General features: G+C 35.6%; 1 protein-coding gene across 19 annotated transcripts in view; it reads left to right on the top strand.

Moving 5' to 3' along the window:
• FRS2 (fibroblast growth factor receptor substrate 2) overlaps window positions 1–19,804 on the top strand; it is a 112,380-nt gene that overhangs the window by 49,519 nt on the left and 43,057 nt on the right. For 13 of the 19 annotated variants that reach the window (XR_006409742.3, XR_006409740.3, XM_057316560.1 and 10 more), the window contains one exon: window positions 9,931–9,977. The exons of the other annotated variants lie outside the window; for them this stretch is intronic. The gene's annotated coding sequence lies outside the window, so the exon portion shown is untranslated. The remainder of the gene's footprint in view (window positions 1–9,930; window positions 9,978–19,804) is intronic. 19 annotated transcript variants of the gene reach the window in all.

Below are 19,804 nucleotides of genomic sequence, written 5' to 3'. Positions count from 1 at the left end.
ATATAGTCGAATATAGGCTTAATTGCTCTTGATTTTTTTAAATCCCTTTTCCCTGTATTTATTTCACATTTTTTCTTGATTATTACAAGATTATCACAAGTTTGTTAGCTCCTTCTTTGCAAACAAGGTGCATCTCATCTTATTTGAAGTTAAGATTAAAAGAGTGTGATAAAAGTCGTCACCTTTGAAACTCAAATACTGCTTTTCATGGCATCCTTATTGCTAGCATTATTAAGGAACTTATTCCTAACATCCTTAGGATTGGGTTTGTCTGTTTTAGGAAAAAAGTTTTCTTCTTCCCTTGGGGCCCATTGAACTTTTACGTCAGTGAATGACGTGGGGTGGTGGAGGAGTCATAGAAGCTCTAGTAGGGGCTGTAAGTTAAGGGAGATTATTTACCTATGTTTCTACCTATGAAAATTATAGAACTCCTACATTTAGTTTAAAAAGTGGAATGCTTTCTACTAGGTAGATAATAAAATATTTAGTAACATTTAGTATTAAAAAATCCTAAATGATCATCTTTACAATGAATTTTTAATCATCATTGATTTAGATTGTTACACTTTTTAGACTTCTGAAGGATGAAATGTTCAACTGAGTAGGTAGTAAAATCACCTGTTGATGTGCTTATAACCCTATGCCAGGAACTTAAAATCAATTGCTTGGCCTTAAGAAGTTACATTGTTTAAATTTTCTCTGAAACTCTTTGGTACAGGTAGTAGTGATCACTGCAGATGAATTTAATCTGTCAACTGGAAAATGCTTATAAAGTGAATTATTCAGGTCAATAGCTCTTTCTCATTTATTGTCCTTTGTGCTGAGGGGAACATGCACTCTCAAACACATCTTTCCCACCTATTTTTGAATTGCCACAGATTTAATCAGGTCAGTTTTTATCCTGATAACTGAAAACAAAGGGTTAAAATAAAGAGACCCGTTGGCTCATGAGGAGGGAGTGGGGAGCAAAACATTAATAGTTTTCACTTTAAAGTTTCTTGTGAAGCTTTTCCCCTATATTTTTCTCCTATCTCTAGAGGGTTAAGGGAGGGAGTCCTGGAACCTGTGTGTAGCACTATCTGATTCTCCAGGGCACTATTCAAAGGCAGTACTTGAGGAGAAATCCAGATCGTTCTTTTCCTGGACCATTTGTGCTTAAAGTGAAAACAGAAATTTCAGAAGATTTAATCCTAGTGAACTTGATCTGTTGCACCTTTGTCTCTGTTCTTTGGGCAAATGAAGTTTGAATTTTTAAACATTAATACAATTTATGGTACAGTGATGATGGGTCATACTGTTTGGTACCCGTAGGGCTCTCCTGTGAGTGTTCAGTAAATATTTATTTTTATAAAAGCCCAGATCCTTTCATAGCTTTTTTAGAGTAGAAGATAATCAAAACAAGATTATTCATATTTATATAGTATCATCCTCCTACATGTCAGAGGCATTAAAAGGACAATGACAACTTCAATAAAAATTATTGTTAACTGTATACTAGCAAATGGTTGAAATGATAAATTTTATGTTATGTATACTTTACTGCAATTTAAAAAATTGTTTAAATTTTTGAGCAACTCTGTTTACTCTGAAAGAGAATGGTTATGTTTGAAGTATCAATATTTAACCTCAAGTACAGGAGTGTTGAGTTAATCATATTCCTTAGTTTGTGTCATACCCATCATCATTGGTTCATTAAAGGACTGTTTCTCTGTTTTCCTTTATAACTAGTCCCCATATAGGTGACCTTTTAATATATTTGATATATTTGATATGTATCCTTTTATGTCTTATAAAAGGTTTTATTATTTCATGTATTTCAGTTATATATTAGGTCTTAGTCGAATTCTTGTGGTCCCCTTCACCCACCTCTCTCTTTATTTCTAAGATCTGGCTATGCTGATGAGTGTTCATCTAATTTGTCTTGTCTAACTGGTACATTGCATTTTAGGTTATTTATTAAAATGAAGCTATTAATGTAAAATTCCTTAAATGTATAAGATACATTAAGTGAGCATTTAAGAAAAGTCCAATTTGTGTTCATTTTTTTATATTAGAATTCAATCTAAAGAATGGAATTAGATGCTATGGAAATATAAACATCTGTTTCAAAGGCTAAGAGTGTTAGAACAGTCAAAGGAAAGAATTGTGGGACCTACCAAAAACATGTATTTTTCTTCTAGAAACAGTGTGTTAAAATGCTTGGGTCTCAGTGTTAGCCCACAAAAGCTTAATAGTTGAAAGATAACAGTAATATTTTGGAACTTCCCCATTACCTATTACTTACTAGTTTCTACATTGTATTGTATTTGAACATTCATCATATTTTTTCTTTTATTTCTTTGAGGCATAATCATGTTCTGTGAATTCCCATCACTGAATCTAACACAGAGTAAGAATAGTACAAAAGCAGGTTTCTAAGTTTGGGATGCAGAAATACAGTTTTATCTATAGTAGCACATTATCAGGAAAAGCAACTTCTCTTGGATCCCCTAACTAGAAACTACCAGAGAGTGGGAACTTTAGAAGCTCCAGGTCCATGGTGATGGTATGCCTTGCAGCAATGAAGAGGAGAGAGAGAGGACTGCTCCTATGAGAGGATCTGGTGATTCACCAGAGGAATCACCAGATTCCTGACTTTAGGAGGAGGATAATGACGGCTGTGATCAGATCAGGGAAGGGCTTCCAACAGATAGAAAAAGCTAAAGGTACCTTGTGGGGAACAGTTTGTGTGGGAGGAGGAACTTAGGGTCACTTAGTTCTGGGGGTTAGGAAAAAATGTGTTACTGATTCAGTAATGGAATGGAAAAGGGTAAGGGAATTCTTGTTTGCTAAAAGTGAAGCCAGTGTTGAGGCTTGTTTGTTTATTTATTTATATGTGAACACTGACGTATTTGTAATATCTCTGGTGAGAAGACCAGCAACTCTGGAAGTTGTTATTGAGTTAGTATCCCATGCATTGTTGAATACTCCCCATGCTCTTTTTAAAAATAACAGTTCAGAGAATTAGACATCAGATAACATAGTCTCTTTTTCTAGTTTCATTTGTTTCTAAGTATTTTATATGGCATAGTAATTTCATTATTCTCACTTCGTTATCTTAAGAGATGGCATAAGAAAAACAGATAGTATTCTCATTTTACAAATGATGACACTAAAGTGGAGTGAGCCTTAGGATCTTTTTACTAATCTGTGCTGCCACCCTGTCAACTGATACTTTGTTCTATATAGAATTTTTAATTACTAGTTTAAACTTAAAAGAAATGTTTCTAAACTAGAAGAACCTCAGAGCCTAAAAAGTTAAAAAACACACATATACAAACAAAACTATAACCAGTGAATAATTATTGATAATCACTTAACCTTAAGGTTCACTAAAATAGCTTTAATAAATTAATTTGCATTTTGTCCATTACTGTTACATAGAACATTATTTCAAAAATATTTCCAATTTGGGGCACCTGGGTGGCTCCTTCGGTTAAGTGTCTGCCTTCAGCTCAGGTCATGATCTCAGGATCCTGGGATCCAGCCCCACATGGGGATCCCCGCTCAGTGGGGAATATGCTTGTCCCTCTCCCTCTGCCACCTCCCCCCATCGTGCACTTGAGCGCTTTCTCACTTTCTCAAATAAATAAAATCTTAAAAAAAAATTTCCGATTTATAACAAATACCATAAATTTAGTTTTTTTAAAGTTTAGAGTATGCCTGTTTACTTAAGAATTAGGTGTCTAGTTTTGATGGATGGGAGAATTAGAATCGCCGATTTGTGGGAATGGAATAAGCAATTTGATCTCACATATTTCAGAGTATGGTAATCCCTTCCCCCCAAATCATTTGTTTATAGTGTGAAAATCAGGAAAACTGTGTTATAAACCTGTATCTTTTCTCTTGAGTGACTTAATTTGGTTCAGGCCCAGCTTTAGTGGTATAAGTACAGATCAAGTTTGGTTTTGACTAATCCAGTTTTGGCATTATCCTGGGGCATTCTAGGTCTGAACTATCTTTGGATATACTAACCATTTGGTTTCAATACCTCATTGACATTTGATCCTGTGGAAAGATTGTGAGAGATTTCACATGTAGGTGGTGGGATAAAGGAGCACAGATTGACTCATAGTCTATTGAGTAGATTGGAGTTATAGGACTTTGAAGTTTAGCAATGTTATTGTGATTCAAAAATAGGCTATGGTGTTAAAAAGACAGGTCTTCTGACTCTGATTTCTTATTGTATAGTGAGACTTCAAATGTAATTTAAGTAAATTTGAACTTTAAAAAATGTGGATAATTTTATCTTTTTATAAAAGTTTACAGTTATTTCAGATACCTTTTTGTTTCATGTTCCAGTCTTCTTTAGAATTCCATGTGAGCGGCTTTTTTTTTTTTTTAAAGCCACTTGCTTTCAAATTTAAAAAAGAAAAACAAAACCAAAAAACCAAAAACTCAGAATAGGTTGAAACTTGACACAAATTGCTGCCACAGAACAAAAGTGCTGATCAAGTTAAATCAACCCCTGTAATGTGTATTGAAAGGAAAACCTCTCCTCTCTCCCCCAGTTTGAAGAACAAGCATTTTTCCTGCCAAGAAGGGCTGACTTTAAATGGACCAGCTGTCCATATTAGGAGCCTTGGGTTGCTAAGGTGACCATGGCTGTTTGGAGAAGAATGCAGCTGAGAGGGCAAGTTCTTGATGTGTGAGCTGAGGGAAGGAATGTGGTGTGATTGTGCATCATTCCTCCTAATCACATGCTCTCAAAGTGCTGTGTGGGCAGCATGGAGAAACTACAAATCTGAGTGCTAGAGCTCAGTGCCGTGTGGGTAAAATCATTTTGTTTTCATGTGAGCCAGAGGCTTACAGTTTAGACTGAAAACATCTACCTCGTATAAATCTATGTGTGTGTTTTGGGTGAAGGGGAGGGTGTTTGATGGTAGATATATTGGGAATGAATTTATATTGTATGATGGACACATACTTTCGTATTGTAAAAACAAAAATTATCTTGGGATAAATGTTCTTTCCAACTCATCCCTTTCAGTCACATGTGCAGTGTTATTAGTTCCCCAAGTGAATGATGTGTTCCTTCTATATCTTGGACACTTTTAGTTTCAGAATTATTTGAAAGTCCTAAGAATATGTTGTCTATTTGGTCCATTTCTTCCCCCTCCCCCCCAACTTTTTTTTTTATAGTTCTTACTCTTCCCAAGGGAGATCTTATATTAATACATTGTGTTTCTTCCCTGAAGCATCCAAAGATAGGTTTGGCATTTGGTAAAAAAATATGATTCAAGGAACAGTAGGAAGTGTCAAACTAACAAGCCCACTTACCTGAAACACTATTTAGATTTTACCATGGACATCATTGCTAATATTTGAAATGAGATATAGCCACATACATTGATATAGACACTGAATGAACCATGAGGTTTTTTGTTTTTTCCATCCTTGCTAACAAATCCTGACAATAACATGTTGATCTTAAATGACAGCATAAATGTGCAATATCTTTAAGATGTGAAGTCACTGGACATTGGCAGCTCTGTATTACATTAGCACCCTGTTCTTAAACAGATAGGCTACTTTGACACAATTGCTGTTTAATCGATTAATTTATAAAATATGGAGGGAAATTAAAAGATTAAAATAATCTGTTATTGAATTCAGTTGGTTGTTCTCATGGTATACCTTTGGCATTCTCTATCAACTAAATATGGTTTTGCCTTTCACATTTAGTCCTCAGATCTCCTAGTAATTGATTTTTGTGACAGGTATGGGTATGAATTCACTCTCTCTGTATGGATAATTGGTTATCCCAGCACTAGTTATTAAAATTGTTCTTCATTTCTTCCCTGATATGTGAAATTTCCTATGTCATAAATCAAGTATTCATATATAGGTAGTTTTATTTCTGTACTCACTCTTCTGTACGATTGGTCTTTTGTCTACCTTTTTATTTATTTATTTATTTATTTGACAGAGAGAGACAGCCAGAGAGAGAGGGAACACAAGCAGGGAGAATAGGACAGGATGAAGCAGGCTCCCAGCGGAGGAGCCTGATGCGGGGCTCGATCCCATAACGCCGGGATCACGCCCTGAGCCGAAGGCAGACGCTTAACGACTGAGCCACCCAGGCGCCCCATCTTTTGTTTACCTCTGAATCATTACTGTACTATCTTAGATATCTCAGATACTCAGTTTTATTTCTTGTCTTGTTCATCACCTCAAAAAAAATGCTTTCAAATTTCACCATTTAAAATGATACGTGTAATTTAAATGATGGTCTTTACCAAATTAAAGAAGTTTCATTCTGTTCTTACCTGACTAGGACTTTTGTTTATCTCTTCGTTTTAAATCATGAATAGATGTTGAACTATATTGAAAGGCTTTTGTATAACTTCAGCAATGATTAAATTTTTTTCTCCTTTATTTGTTGATGTGGTCAGTTACATTGATTTTCAGATTAGGACACCTAAGCATTGCTGGGATAGACCCAATTTAATCATATATGGATTATCTTTTATGTAAATTATTGGATCCGGTTTGCTTACATTTTGTTTAGGATTTTTACATTAGTGTTCATGAGTCATATTGGCTTTTAATTTTCCATTCTCTTATCATCCTGGTTAGATTTTTAACATCTCTCTTTTCTTAAATGTTAGTTGTGTTAAAATATACCTATCATAAAGTTTACCGTCTTACCCGTTTTTAAGTTTATGGTTTAGTGTAGTGTAAAGTATATTCACATTGGTTGTACAACTGATCTCCAGAACTTTTTCATCTTGCAAAACTGGAACTCTGTATCCGTTAAACACTCTTCATCTACCCCTTTCCATCACCCTGGCAACCAGCATTCTTCCTATTTTTATGAGTTTGACTACTATAGATCCCTCCTAGAAGTGAACTCATACCGTATTTATCTTTTTGTGTCGGCTTTTCATGTAGCATAATGTTGTAGCATGTACCAAAATTTCCTTTTTAAGGCTGAATAATATACCATTGTATGTATAAACATTTTGTTACCCACTCATCTGTTAGTGGACAAGTATGTTACTTCCACCTTCTGGCTATTGTGAATAATGCTGCTGTGAACATATAGGTACAAATATCTCTTCTACACACTTCTTTAAATTCTTTTGGATATAGAACCAGAAGTGGTATTGCTGATAATGTGGTAATTCTATTTTTAATTTTTTGAGGAACTGCAATCCTGTTTTTCATAGCAGCTACACCATTTATGTTCTGACCAGCAGTACAGAAGGGTTCCAGTTTCTCCATACACTTGCCGACACTTATTTTATTTTATTTATTTATTTATTTTTAAGGCTATTGAGAGAAAGAGAGGGTGCGTGTGTGCCCTTACAAATAGGGGGAGGGGCAGAGAGATAGGGAGAGAAACAGATCCCCACTGAGAGCAGAGCCCAATGTGGGGCTTGGGGCTCCATCTCAGGACCCTGAGATCACGACCTGAGCCAAAATCAACGAGTCGGATGCTGAACTGACTGAAGCCACCCAGATGCCCCTATTTTCTGTTTCTTTGATAGTAGCCATCCTAACGGTTGTGAAGTAATATCTCATTGTAGTTTTGATTTGCATTTCCTTAGTAACTAGTGACGTTGAGGATCTTTCCATATAATTGTTGGCCATTTGTGTATTTTCTCTGGAGAAATGTCTGTTCGGGTCCTTTGCCCATTAATCAGGTTATTTGTGTAGTTGTTACTATTGTTGCTGAGTTGTAGGAGTTCTTTATATATTCTGGATATTAGCACCCTTCTCAGATATATGATTTGTAAATATTTTCTCCTCTGTCATAGGTTGCCTTTTCAGGCTGTTAATTGTTTCCTTTGATGCCTAGAAGTTTTTAATTTTGATGTAGTTCAGTTTATCTGTTTTTATTTTTGTTGCCTGTGATTTTGGTGTCATAGCAAAGAAATTATTGTCAAATCCAATGTCATGAATCTTTACTCCTAGTTTTTTTCTAAGAGTATTATACTTTTAGGTCTTATATTTAGGAATTTATTTTGAGTTAATTTTTGTATAAAGTGTAAGGTAAGGGTCCAAGTTCATTCTTTTGCATGTGGATATCTTGTTTTCTCAGCACCATTTGTTGAAACAGTGGTCTTTTCCTCCATTGAATGGTGTTGGCATCCTTTGTCCTGGTTGGATTTTGATATGTATTAGAAAGTGTTTTTCTTTTTTACTGTTCTCTAGAAGAATTTGTTTAAATTTTTTTAATTTGTTTTTCCTCCAGTGTTTGGTGGGATTTACCTGTCAAACTATCTGGGTTTGATTATTTTTTTTTAGTGGAAAGATTTTAAACTGTAAGTGTTTGATTTTTTTTTTTTTAAGATTTATTTAGTTGAGAGAGAGACTGAGATAGCAAGAGAGAGAGAGAGCACAAATGGGAAGGAGAGGGAAAAGTAGCTCTCTATGCCGGGCTCCATCCCAGGATCCTGGGATCATGACCTGAGCCGAAGGCAGAAGTTTGACTGACTGAGCCACCCAGGCACCCCACTGTTTGATTTTTTAATTATTATTTTTCTGTTTAGATTCTCTATTTCTTATTTTTAAATGCTCAGTTGATTTATTTGCCCTTTAAAAAGTGATATATAATTCACATATAAAATTCACCTCTTTAAAGTGTAAAATTCAGTTTTTTTTTAATATTCCCAAAATTGTATACCTATTTCCACTGTCTAATTCTAGAATATTTCATTGTCCTCAGAAGAAGTTCTATACCCATTAGCAGCCACTCTCTATTTTCCCTTACCCCATCCCTGACAACCAGTTATCTACTTTCTCTATAGATTTGCCTGTTCTAGGCATTTCCTATAAATAGAAATATGTAATATGTGGCCTTTTTTGTCTAGGATCTTTCACTCAGTGAAATGTTTTCAAAGTTTATTCACATTTGTAGCCAATATCAGTATATCTTTCCTTTTTTGGCAGAATATTATTACATTGTGTGGCTATACCACATTTTGTTTATGCGTTAATCAGTTGACACACATTCGGATTGTTTCCATTTTTTGTCTATTATGAATACTGCTGTGAATCTCCACATATAAGGTTTGCATGCACAGATTTTTCAGTTACTTTGGCTCTGTGTCTAGGAATAGAATTGCTGGGCTCATATGGTAATGCTATATTTAACCTTTTTAGGATCTCCCAAACTGTTTTCCAAAGCAGTTGCACCATTTTACAGTCCCACGAGCAGTGTGTGAGGGTTCTAGCGTCTCCACATCCTGGCCAGCACTTGCTGTTGTCTGCCTTTTTGCTTATAGCCATCCTAGTGGGTATGAAGTAGAGTCTGTGGTTTTGATGTGCATTTTCCTAGTGACTAGGGATGCTGAGCATCTTTTCATGGACTTACCATTTGTATAATTTCTTTGGAAAAATATTTATTTAGAAATTTTGTCGATTTTAAAATTGAGTTGTCTTTTTATTGTTGAGTTTTAAGAGTTCTGTATATATTCTGGATTTTAGACTCTTCAGATATATGGTTTCCAGATATTTTCTCCAACTCTTTGGATTGTCTTTTCATTTTATTTCATTGTGTCCTTTGAAGCACAGAAGTTTTTTATTTTGATGAAGTCCAGTTTATCTGTTTTCTCTTTTGTTGTTTGTGATTCGGTATCATATCAAAGAAACTTTTGCCTAAAGGTCATAAAGATTCGTGCGCCAAGAGTTTTATGGTGTTTAGCTCTCACATTTAGGTCTTTGATCCATTTTGAGTTAGTTTTTGTATATAGTATAAGGTAGAGGTCCCAGTTTATTACTTTGCACTTGGAAATCCACTTGTCCCAGCACCATGTGTTGAAGAGACTGTTCTTTCCACATCAAATTATCTAGGCTCCCTTTTGAAAATCAGTTGACTATAAATGTACGGATTTATTTCTGGATTCTCAGTTCTCTTTCATTTGATCTATATTTCTCTTCTAGCCAGTACCACACTTGGTGATTTGGTGCTCGATGACGGTAGCTTTATGGTAAGTTTTGAAATTGGAAAGTGTAAGTTTTAAATCTTTTTGATTCATTTTTAATAGATTGTATTTTCTAAACACTTTAAAAAAATCTTTCCAGACTTTTAAATTTATTACCATAAAATTATCCACAGTATCCTTTTATCAGCTTAATCTCTACAACATCTGTAATCATATTTCCTTTTACTTTGTTATTAGTTTTTTTCTTTTTCCCAATTAGTTTTTCCAGAGGTTTATAATTATAATTACTCTTTCAGAGAATGAACTTCTAGCTTATCCTCTTGTTGTAAATATTTTCTGTCCTTTTAGGTCCTGCTATTTATTATTTCTTTCTACTTTCTCAGAACTTGGAGGTTTTTGTTTTTTTCTGTCCTTTTACAAAGACTTTTGAATTGGGGTTTTTAGTGTTTAAAGTTGCCTCTACGTGTCATTTGAGCTGCCTTCCTACAAGTTTTGATATACAGTATTTTTGTTTTTTTTCATTGAAAAAATAGCTCTTATTTGCCTCATGAGTTATGTAAGTGTATATACTTAATTTCAAAATATTTAACTTTGTAAATATAATTTTTGCAATAGTGTTCCAAGTTGATTTCATTATGTTCAGACCCCATAATTTTGTAATTTGTAGAGACTAACTTTAAGACCTAGCATATGGCTAGTTTTCATGAATGTTCCATATGCATTTGGAAATAATGTGAAATCTGTTGTTTAGTGTAGTGCTACATATATGTTCATGAGTTCATGTTAACTGTTCTACTCACATCTTTCATGGTTTGCCTGGGTTTTGTTTGGATTTGGGTTTGGGTTTATTTTGGGACTTTCCTATCTGTTTCTTTGCTGAGAAAGTCATATTAATGCCTCTCACCTGATGGTAGGTTTGGCAGTTTCTCCTCTAGATGTGGTAATTTTTGTTTTATGTATTTTGAGTCTGTGCTATATTAAGTACTTACATTTTGAATTGTTTTTCTGTTAAATCGAACTTTGTCATTATGAAAGGCTGTATCCAAAACTTTTTTGCCTTAAGTTTTGTGATTGTTGTGGTGGGCTGTTTTCTTGGATTCGTGTTTCTATTCTAGCTTTCTTTTGGTTGATAGTGTTTTTCATCCTTTAGCTTTTCATTGGTCCTGTATTTTAGTTTGTGTCTTGTAAACAGGGTATGGTTAAATTGTGTTTTTGTTCTGAATGACAATATTTTTTACTGGAATTGTAGTCACTTGTGATACTGGTAGATTTAGATTTATTTCTGTTTTGTGGTCTATTTGTCCTACTCCCCTTCCATCCTAGTCTTTTAATCTTTTGTGTGGAGTTACGTGTTTGAAGCCTTCATGTAGGCGTGTTTTCTCATTTCAATCCCCCTAACACCTTGTACACATGCACTCTTGTTTGTAAGTTAATATGTTTTTTATTCTTTCAGTGGTTGCTCTAGCTTTTTTAAGAAGTCCTTTCTAAAAGGAAGAGTTTAAATCAGTATCTTTAACCTATTCCTGAATAATGTAATAATTTAAAATGCTCTGATTGTCCTCCTTCCAGAAATCCATAACACCATTGTCTATTATTTTAGTTTTAACATATTTATCTCTTGCATACATAAAAAATTTTAGACAAATTATTGTTTTAGGTAGTTATCTTTGTTTACATTTGTTTACTGTTTTCTTGGCTCATTATCTGAGACCTACCACATGAAATAATTTTTTTCTAACTGAAGTACATCCTTTGGAATTTTTGTTTTAATGAAAGTCTTTTGGTGAAGGTGGACGATGGTTTTGTTGTTTATTTTTTAATCTGAAGATGGCTTTTTTTTTTTAAGATTTTATTTATTTGACAGAGAGAGAGGTAGCGAGAGAGGGAACACAAGCAGGGATAGTGGGAAAGGGAGAAGCAGGCTTCCTGCTGAGCAGGGAGCCCCGATGGCGATGGCGGGGATGGCTGGCGGGGAGGGCGGGGCTCGACCCCAGGACCCTGGGATCATCACCTGAGCCTAAGGCAGACGCTTAACGACTGAGCCACCCAGGCCCCCCAGTCTGAAGATGTCTTTATTTCCTCTGCATTCTCGAGAGATAATTTCACTGTGTCTTGAATTCTAAGTTTTCTCATCACATTGAAGACATTATTTTGGTGTTTTAACTGCCACCGTTGCTGTTGCGAAATAAAATTGCCCTCCCTTTGTAAATAATCTTTTTTTTTTTTTAAAGATTTTATTTATTTATTCGACAGAGATAGAGACAGCCAGCGAGAGAGGGAACACAAGCAGGGGGAGTGGGAGAGGAAGAAGCAGGCTCTCCAGTGGAAGAGCCTGATGTGGGGCTCGATCCCATAACGCCGGGATCACGCCCTGAGCTGAAGGCAGACGCTTAACTGCTGTGCCACCCAGGCGCCCCTGTAAATAATCTTTTATTTGACTGTTTTTTAAACCTTTTCCCCTCCTTTGGTGTTCCTAGTTTTATAGAATGTATTGAAGAATTTTTTTGTTTTTTGGGGTTTTTTTTACTTTATTATTTTATTTTATTATTTGTAATTCTACCTGGGATTCTTTGGGCTTCCTGGATCTGAGGATGTCTTTCAACAATTATGTTAAATTCTTGACCATTATCTCTCTGAATAATGGCCCATTATTTTCTTATTTTCTCCTTCTTTATTTTCTCCTCTTTCCCTTCAGAGGACAGTTTTTCTTCAGAACGTAAATAGTCAGCTTCTTATGTGGACTTCGGCAGAGGTCATGGGGCAGCATAGGTCTAAATTAGGGTGGGGATGTTTGGTCCTTCCATGCATCATGAGAATAATTCGTGACTTTCTTGTTGTGAATGGTACAACTCACACAAGAATATAGCTCTACATACGGTTTGAGAATTGCATAGGCACTGAAAACACTCACTTTGGAAATGTCTCTGATGCCTTTACTATGTTTCCAGTGATGAACTTCTTAATGACCTTGTCCTTTGCAAGCTGTTGGGTGCAGTTAAGTGTAGCAAATAGGCTGTATATGGCTGCAGCCCTTTTTGACACAACCATTGTACCTTCTTTTCATGGTTGTCTTGGAAACAAGGGCTCTGTAACATTGATGACATTTATTAGGCCTTCTTAATCTATTTTCCATGTTTCTTACCCCTTTTCCTCTTTTTCCTTCTCTACAAATTCATTTAAGAGCTGGCTGTAGTTATAAATTCTTACACGAGATTTTTTTTCTTCCTTCTACCGGCACCAAGGTCAAGCAGGCAAGTGTGCTTGTTCTCAGCTTCTGCTAAGTAGGTTTACCGTTCATTCAGCTCTGCTTTGCAGGTGTAGCCTTTTGGATTGTCAGCTACACGCAAAGTTCCTTGATTACATTGCCCATATTGGAGAGTCTCAGGGTACACAACCTGTCTCCAGCTCTGTAGTTTTCAAAGTAGTGTTGTGAGGTAACCTGAAAGTCAAGAGCCACCTTCCAGTACATTTGTACAAATGTACACCTTCTCTGTACATTTGTGCCAAATTAGAAAATTTAAAAATACTGAAGAAATATTTATACAGCATTCTAGATGTAGGCTAGAATGCGTAGATCCAGTCTGCGCATCTAACCTACCATGTTGCCAAAAACGGAAATCCTTGATCCATTTCAAATAAACATACATTTTAGGTAAGATTTATGTAATAAATGTGGCACAGAATTCCCACCAGCAGGCCTCCATTAAAAAAAAAGTTCCTAACTCTAAGTTTGGATAATTCATACATTTTTTTTATGTGTAAGCGAAAATAAAATGTTCAAGGTACACACACACCCACCCACAATTAATTTTCTGATTTGACCAAGTTAAGGTCTGTTTTAAATTGGACGAGATGGGTTTTACTGAACTTGCTTAATATCTGTGGCAGTGGAAAGAGTACTTGCTTCCTTTAGGTGGGGAGCCCTTGTGTGAGTAGCAGTAAGATAGGGAAAAAGGCAAGTGTACCCAGGTGTTCTGAATAACAGTGCAAGAACAGTTGTACCATTCATCTCCCCTTTAGTGCAGATGATTCGTAGTAAGTTAGGGGCAAAATTATAGGCCATCTTTGTCTTACAAATTGATTGTTAAGAAGTTTGTTAGACGTTGGAACAGATGTGTGAGGGCACACCACGACTGCATTTAATATGAAACATTAAAAGAAAAACTTGCTTAGGATTTTGACCCTACTTTGTTTCTTTTGGAAAAAGTGATACTGGTAGCACCTTATTCTTACAGAGGCTTCTTTCTGGGAATACTGCAGCTTCATTTCTCCTTGAGGCCAGGAAGCTAGTCCTTTTCGGCTACCTGGCTCTCCCAAAACAGCCTTAAAGCTTTACTTTTCTGTTGAGAGAAACATCTGAAAAGATTTATCTTCTCTGAAACTATTAATATTGATACCTTTTTTTCTTCTTTTGTTTAACATGGAGAATTATTTTGGTGTTTCTTTTTTTTAAATTTTTTTTATTTTAATGTTTTTTTATTATATTATGTTAGTCACCATACAGTACATCCCCTGGTTTCCGATGTAAAGTTCGATGATTCATTAGTTGCGTATAACACCCAGTGCACCATGCAATACGTGCCCTCCTTACTACCCATCACCAGTCTATCCCATTCCCCCACCTCCCTCCCCTCAGAAGCCCTCAGTTTGTTTCTCAGAGTCCATAGTCTCTCATGCTTCATTCCCCCTTCTGATTACCCCCCTTTCTTTATCCCTTTCTTCCCCTACCGATCTTCCTAGTTCTTATGTTCCATAGATGAGAGAAATCATATGATAATTGTCTTTCTCTGCTTTGGTGTTTCTAATGTTAAACCAACTTTGACGTTGTTTGCTCCTATTTTAAGAAATTTTGCACCAATATTCATGAAGGACATCAGCCTATCATTTTCTTTTGTTGTGCTGTGTTTGGTATCAAGGTTATACAAGTCTTAAAATGAGTCAGAGAGGGTATCTTTATTTTCTGGAATATGTTGTGTAAAATTATTTCTTAAGTGCATGTTTGACAGAATTCATCTGTGAAGCCATCTAGGCCTGGAATTTATGGGAGGATTTTTTGATTTCTGATTGAATATTTTAAGATTTAAGACTATTCATATTTTTGTTTCCTCTTGAATTTGATTAGGCAAGTTAATTTTTTCTAAGAATTTATCTATTTCATCTAAATTCCTTAATTTTTTGGTATGATATTGTTGTAATATTCTCTTATCTTTGAAATACCTAATTTTGAGTGGTTTTCAAACTGTTCTGGGGACCTGTGTGGGTCCCTGAGATCAGATGGTCTGGAAGGTCAAAACTATTTTCATAATAAGGTTTTTTTTTTTTCTTTTCCACTGTGTTGACATTTGCAGTGATGCCGTAAAAGCAATGGTGAATAAAACTGCTAACACCTTAACACAAATTAACGCAGTGGCATCAAACCGATGTATTATATTTTTCACTGCCGTACATTCATAGTTTTTTTAAAATCCAGTTTTATTTAAGAATGTCCTTGATGTGGGGCGCCTGGGTGGCTCAGTCAGTTAAGCCTCTGCCTTCACCTCAGGACATGATCCCTGGGTCCTGGGATCAAGTCCTGCATCAGGTTCACTGCTCAGCCTTTCCCACTGCCCCTCCCCCCTTAAGAAAAAAAAGAATATCCTTTTGCATTAAGCAATAAAAATATTAATTTCTTTTTAAGATGAACTTCTTTTTAATTTCTTTTTAAGATTTTATTTATTTGAGAGAGAGGGTGAGAGGCAGATTACAAGCATGCGGGAGGGGTAGAGGGAGAAGCAGAGTCCCTGCTGAACAGGGAGCCTGATGTAGGACTTGATTCCAGGACTGCAGAATCATGACCTGAGCTGAAGGCAGACGCTTAACCAACTGAGCCACCCAGACGCCCAAAAATACTGATTTCCTTAGATCTTGACTTCGAGTACTCGTCCTGTATACTGGAGCATGATACTCATCTTCAGAAAAAGTACTTGCGCAACCGAGGTGTGAGCTGAACTACTGCTTTTTTCTGTAACAACCTTTTTCTTTCTTGAAAAAACAGGGTAGGCAAACTTTGATTATTTGAACTTATGTATTTGACATTTGTTTTTCTCAGAAATGAACTAAGTGGGCCTAACACTTCAAGAAAAACAGCTGTATTTGTAGCCAATCGTCAAAAAAATAAAATAAAAACTTCTAAGTAAAATTTAGAATTTTGGAAAACTTGTACATTATACTGTGAGCTTGACAGCTTCCCAGATACTCGAAGGCTTTTCTTGCAAAGTGGGTAATGATATTAAAGAATGTTGTATTTTTCTTTTTCTTCATATTGTATTCTGAATTGTGTCAATTTTGAGGAACACCTGCATAACTCAGTGAATCAGTATTTTCCAGATGACCAATGTGTCATGATACTAAATCACATGTGGGTAAAAGATCCATTCAAAGCGCAAGATAAATCAGTGGATTTTAATGTAATAGAATATGAAAAGTTCATTGATACAGTTTTAGAATCCTCTAACCTACAGGAAATGACCATTTGTTGAGTTCAGGTATAGTTTCAAGAATATCAACAGTTACTTGAAATAATTATTAAAATATTCTCTTTCCCAACTATATATCTGTTATGAGTCTAGATTTTCTTCATATGCTTATATACTTTAACCAAAACAGCATATTGCAGAATCAGTCTTAAGAATCTAGCTATCCTCTATAAAGCCAGAAATTACAGATATTTGCAAAAATATAATGTTACTTACCAAGTTTTTTGGAAAATAAGTTTTTTTAAAAAAGTTTTCTTCACATAGATGTTATTTATATTAATGCATCATAAGCTTATCCTTTTAAATAAATCAAATATTTTAAACATTTCTCACATCTAACTTCTGATTTGGTAAATATCCATAGATAATAACCCAGTAAAAGCTCTTTGAAAAAATTCTCAAATAATTTTTAAAAGCATAAAGGGGTCCTGAGACCAAAAAGTTGCTGAACTGCTTGCTGACCTACAGAAATCATAATGACATTTCAGTTGTATTTCTGACATTATGCATTTGTCCCCCTCTCCGTTTTCAAAAAAAGGGGACATGTCCCAATTTTATATTTAAAAAATTTCAGTCTCCTTTATGGTTTTCAGCTTATTTTCAAAAGAAATCTGTAAAATGATGATAAATACATCTATAATTGCATTAAAACTACATAGGTCTAGCACAGTCTATGCATGAAAGTATTTCTATATCTTGTTATGCAAGTTATCCCAAAATAACATAAAATTCAGTTAAAAACAGGCCCTTTTGGAAGCAGTGCCATCCCAGGAGCAAGAGCACACCTGGTTCCTAGATCTTGATTTCTTTTTTTTTTTTTTTTTTTTTAAAGATTTTATTTATTTGACAGAGAGAGACAGCCAGCGAGAGAGGGAACACAAGCAGGGGGAGTGGGAGAGGAAGAAGCAGACTCCCAGGAGAGGAGCCTGACGTGGGGCTCGATCCCAGGATCACGCCCTGAGCCGAAGGCAGACGCTTAACGACTGCGCCACCCAGGCGCCCCTAGATCTTGATATCTAATGCAGTTCTCTATGAAAAGAAACCGGGGCTCCTTGGAGAAATGGCTGATTCAAGGACTGGGGCAAGAAATATGTAAGATCAGCCTAGAGCATCTTGTAGCGCCAGAAAGTAAGAAAGTGCTTAAACTCATAACAATGGGACTATATCAAAGGGACGTAGGAGCCAACGGAAAGAACTCCCAGTGGTCAAAGGTGGAAAAATTTGAGCAAGAAAATAAGTGTAAGGTAGTATTGGACTATAACCCAAAGTATAAAATAAATACCCATGGCTCCATATGGTATAAATAAGTTGTTGAATAAATAAATAAATAATGAAGAGACAAATCTCCTCTGCAAAAGAACTGCAAATAATTTATGTTGATACTCCATCTTCAACAAGGGAGAGCATAACTCCCCACTCCTTGCGTGTGGGCTGTGCATAGTGACTTCCTTTTAAAGAATACACTAATGAAAGGAGATTGGGAGGAGTAACTTTACTCCTGGAGTAAAGTTAAAGTGGAGAAATCTGATAAACACTACCATAGCCAGGTCAGTAGTCATTAGTCATATCGATAGTTTGTTCCAGAGGATATGCTGTGATGAAAATGGCACTTTACCTCCGTGGTCTTCCTCCCCAAAACCCATCACCCCAGTCTAATCATGAGAAAAATAGCAGAGAAGTCGCAGTAAAGGGACATTCTGCAAAATACTTGACCAGTATTCCCCAAAACTGTTAAGGTATCAAAAACAAGGAAATTCTGAGAAACTGTAGCCAACAGGAGCCTAAGGGGACATAACTAAATGTAATATGTTATCCTGAATAGGATCCTGCAACAAAAAAAGCAAATTATGTATAAACTAAGAGGATTTGAATAAAGTATAGATTTTAGTGAATAAGTATATATCTGTATTAGTTTATTAATTGTAGCAAATGTGCCGTACTAACGTAGGATGTTATTAACATGTAACACCAGCTGTGGTGTCAGTCTGTGGGAATTCTGTACTATCACCTCAAGTTTTCTCTAACTCTAAAACTATTTTAAAAATAGTTTATTAAAAAAACCCACTATGTCCTTTAAGTATGTTTTTAAACCCAGAAATCATGTACTTAACAACTTATACTAGATTTTTGCTCATATTCCACTCTTAAATACATATTAGTCCTGGAGGAACCCAAGTTTTTAAAGGTCTAGTAAAAGAGCAATTTGCTTGAGGGTATTACATAATTGATTCTTATAAACAGGCCCAATGTTTATAATGTATTTAATGCCAGCTTTTGGCCTACTCTCAAATGGTAGAAAGTTCTATTTATTGATCTTAAGTCCTTTTTAGTATCATTTGAAATTTTTTATCTTCAAACCAATCAAACTTTTTATTAAAAAATATTGGCCATACCTTTGAATGTATAGTTTGTTACTTAAAAGCCCTTTCTTATTCTTTGATATAATCTTACCACATTTTTTTGGTTAAGATTTATTTCTTTGAGAGAGAGCGTGCCCACGGGCATGCAGGAGCTGGGGGTGGGGAGGCAGAGGTGGAGGGAGAGGGAGAGAATCTCAAGCAGATTCCCTGCTGAGCGTGGAGCCCTGTGTAGGGTTCCATCTCATGACTCTGAGATCATGACCTGAGCCGAAATCAAGAGTCCGTCACCTAACCGAGCTACTCAGAGGCTACTCTCATCTTACCACATTTTTAATTATTTTTTTTATTTGAGTGTAGTTAAGGCATAATGTTACATTAGTTTAATCTTAACACATTTTTAATAATTTAAAGAGAGTACTGGTTTCAAACAGTAATTAATTTCTTTCTTTATTTTTCAGAATAAATTTGCCTTAGGCACTTGAATGGTGATACGGTTATCTTTTTTATTACTAAAGCAAGTGTCACTGGGGCCATATATTAGGAAAATAGCATTTATTGCCCCCAACCCACCTATTTTCTTGCTGGGGGGTGGGGCTGGGGAAGTGTGCTGGATATTTTCCCCTACTAGCACACTTGGTTTTGACGAAATAGACACATTAATTTGTAGCATTTTATTAAAAACTGAAAATGCGCATGCTGACAAACCCAGTCTCGAACAGTTGCAACCCTGTCAACAAGAGGAGCAAAGCCTTACTTCGTCAGCTTTACTTTCGGTTTATTTGTAGATGGAAGAAGAAAAAGAGGAGCTCTTTTGTCCTTTGAATTTTTAAGCAGATTTTTGAGTCACTAGTGTAAAGAAAGAAAGTATTTGAAGAAGCTAATGAATGTTAATAGCGAAATCATTTCAGTAGCCTGTGATATTCCAAACTCATGCTTTCCACTTACATAATCGTATTCCTCTTTTAGCAGAAATAGCTACCAAATAACAAGACCAAAG

The sequence above is a fragment of the Ursus arctos genome, unplaced genomic scaffold, assembly GCF_023065955.2.
Source record: "Ursus arctos isolate Adak ecotype North America unplaced genomic scaffold, UrsArc2.0 scaffold_21, whole genome shotgun sequence".
Taxonomy (NCBI): domain Eukaryota; kingdom Metazoa; phylum Chordata; class Mammalia; order Carnivora; family Ursidae; genus Ursus; species Ursus arctos.
This window is presented reverse-complemented; position numbering and strand designations above follow the sequence as displayed.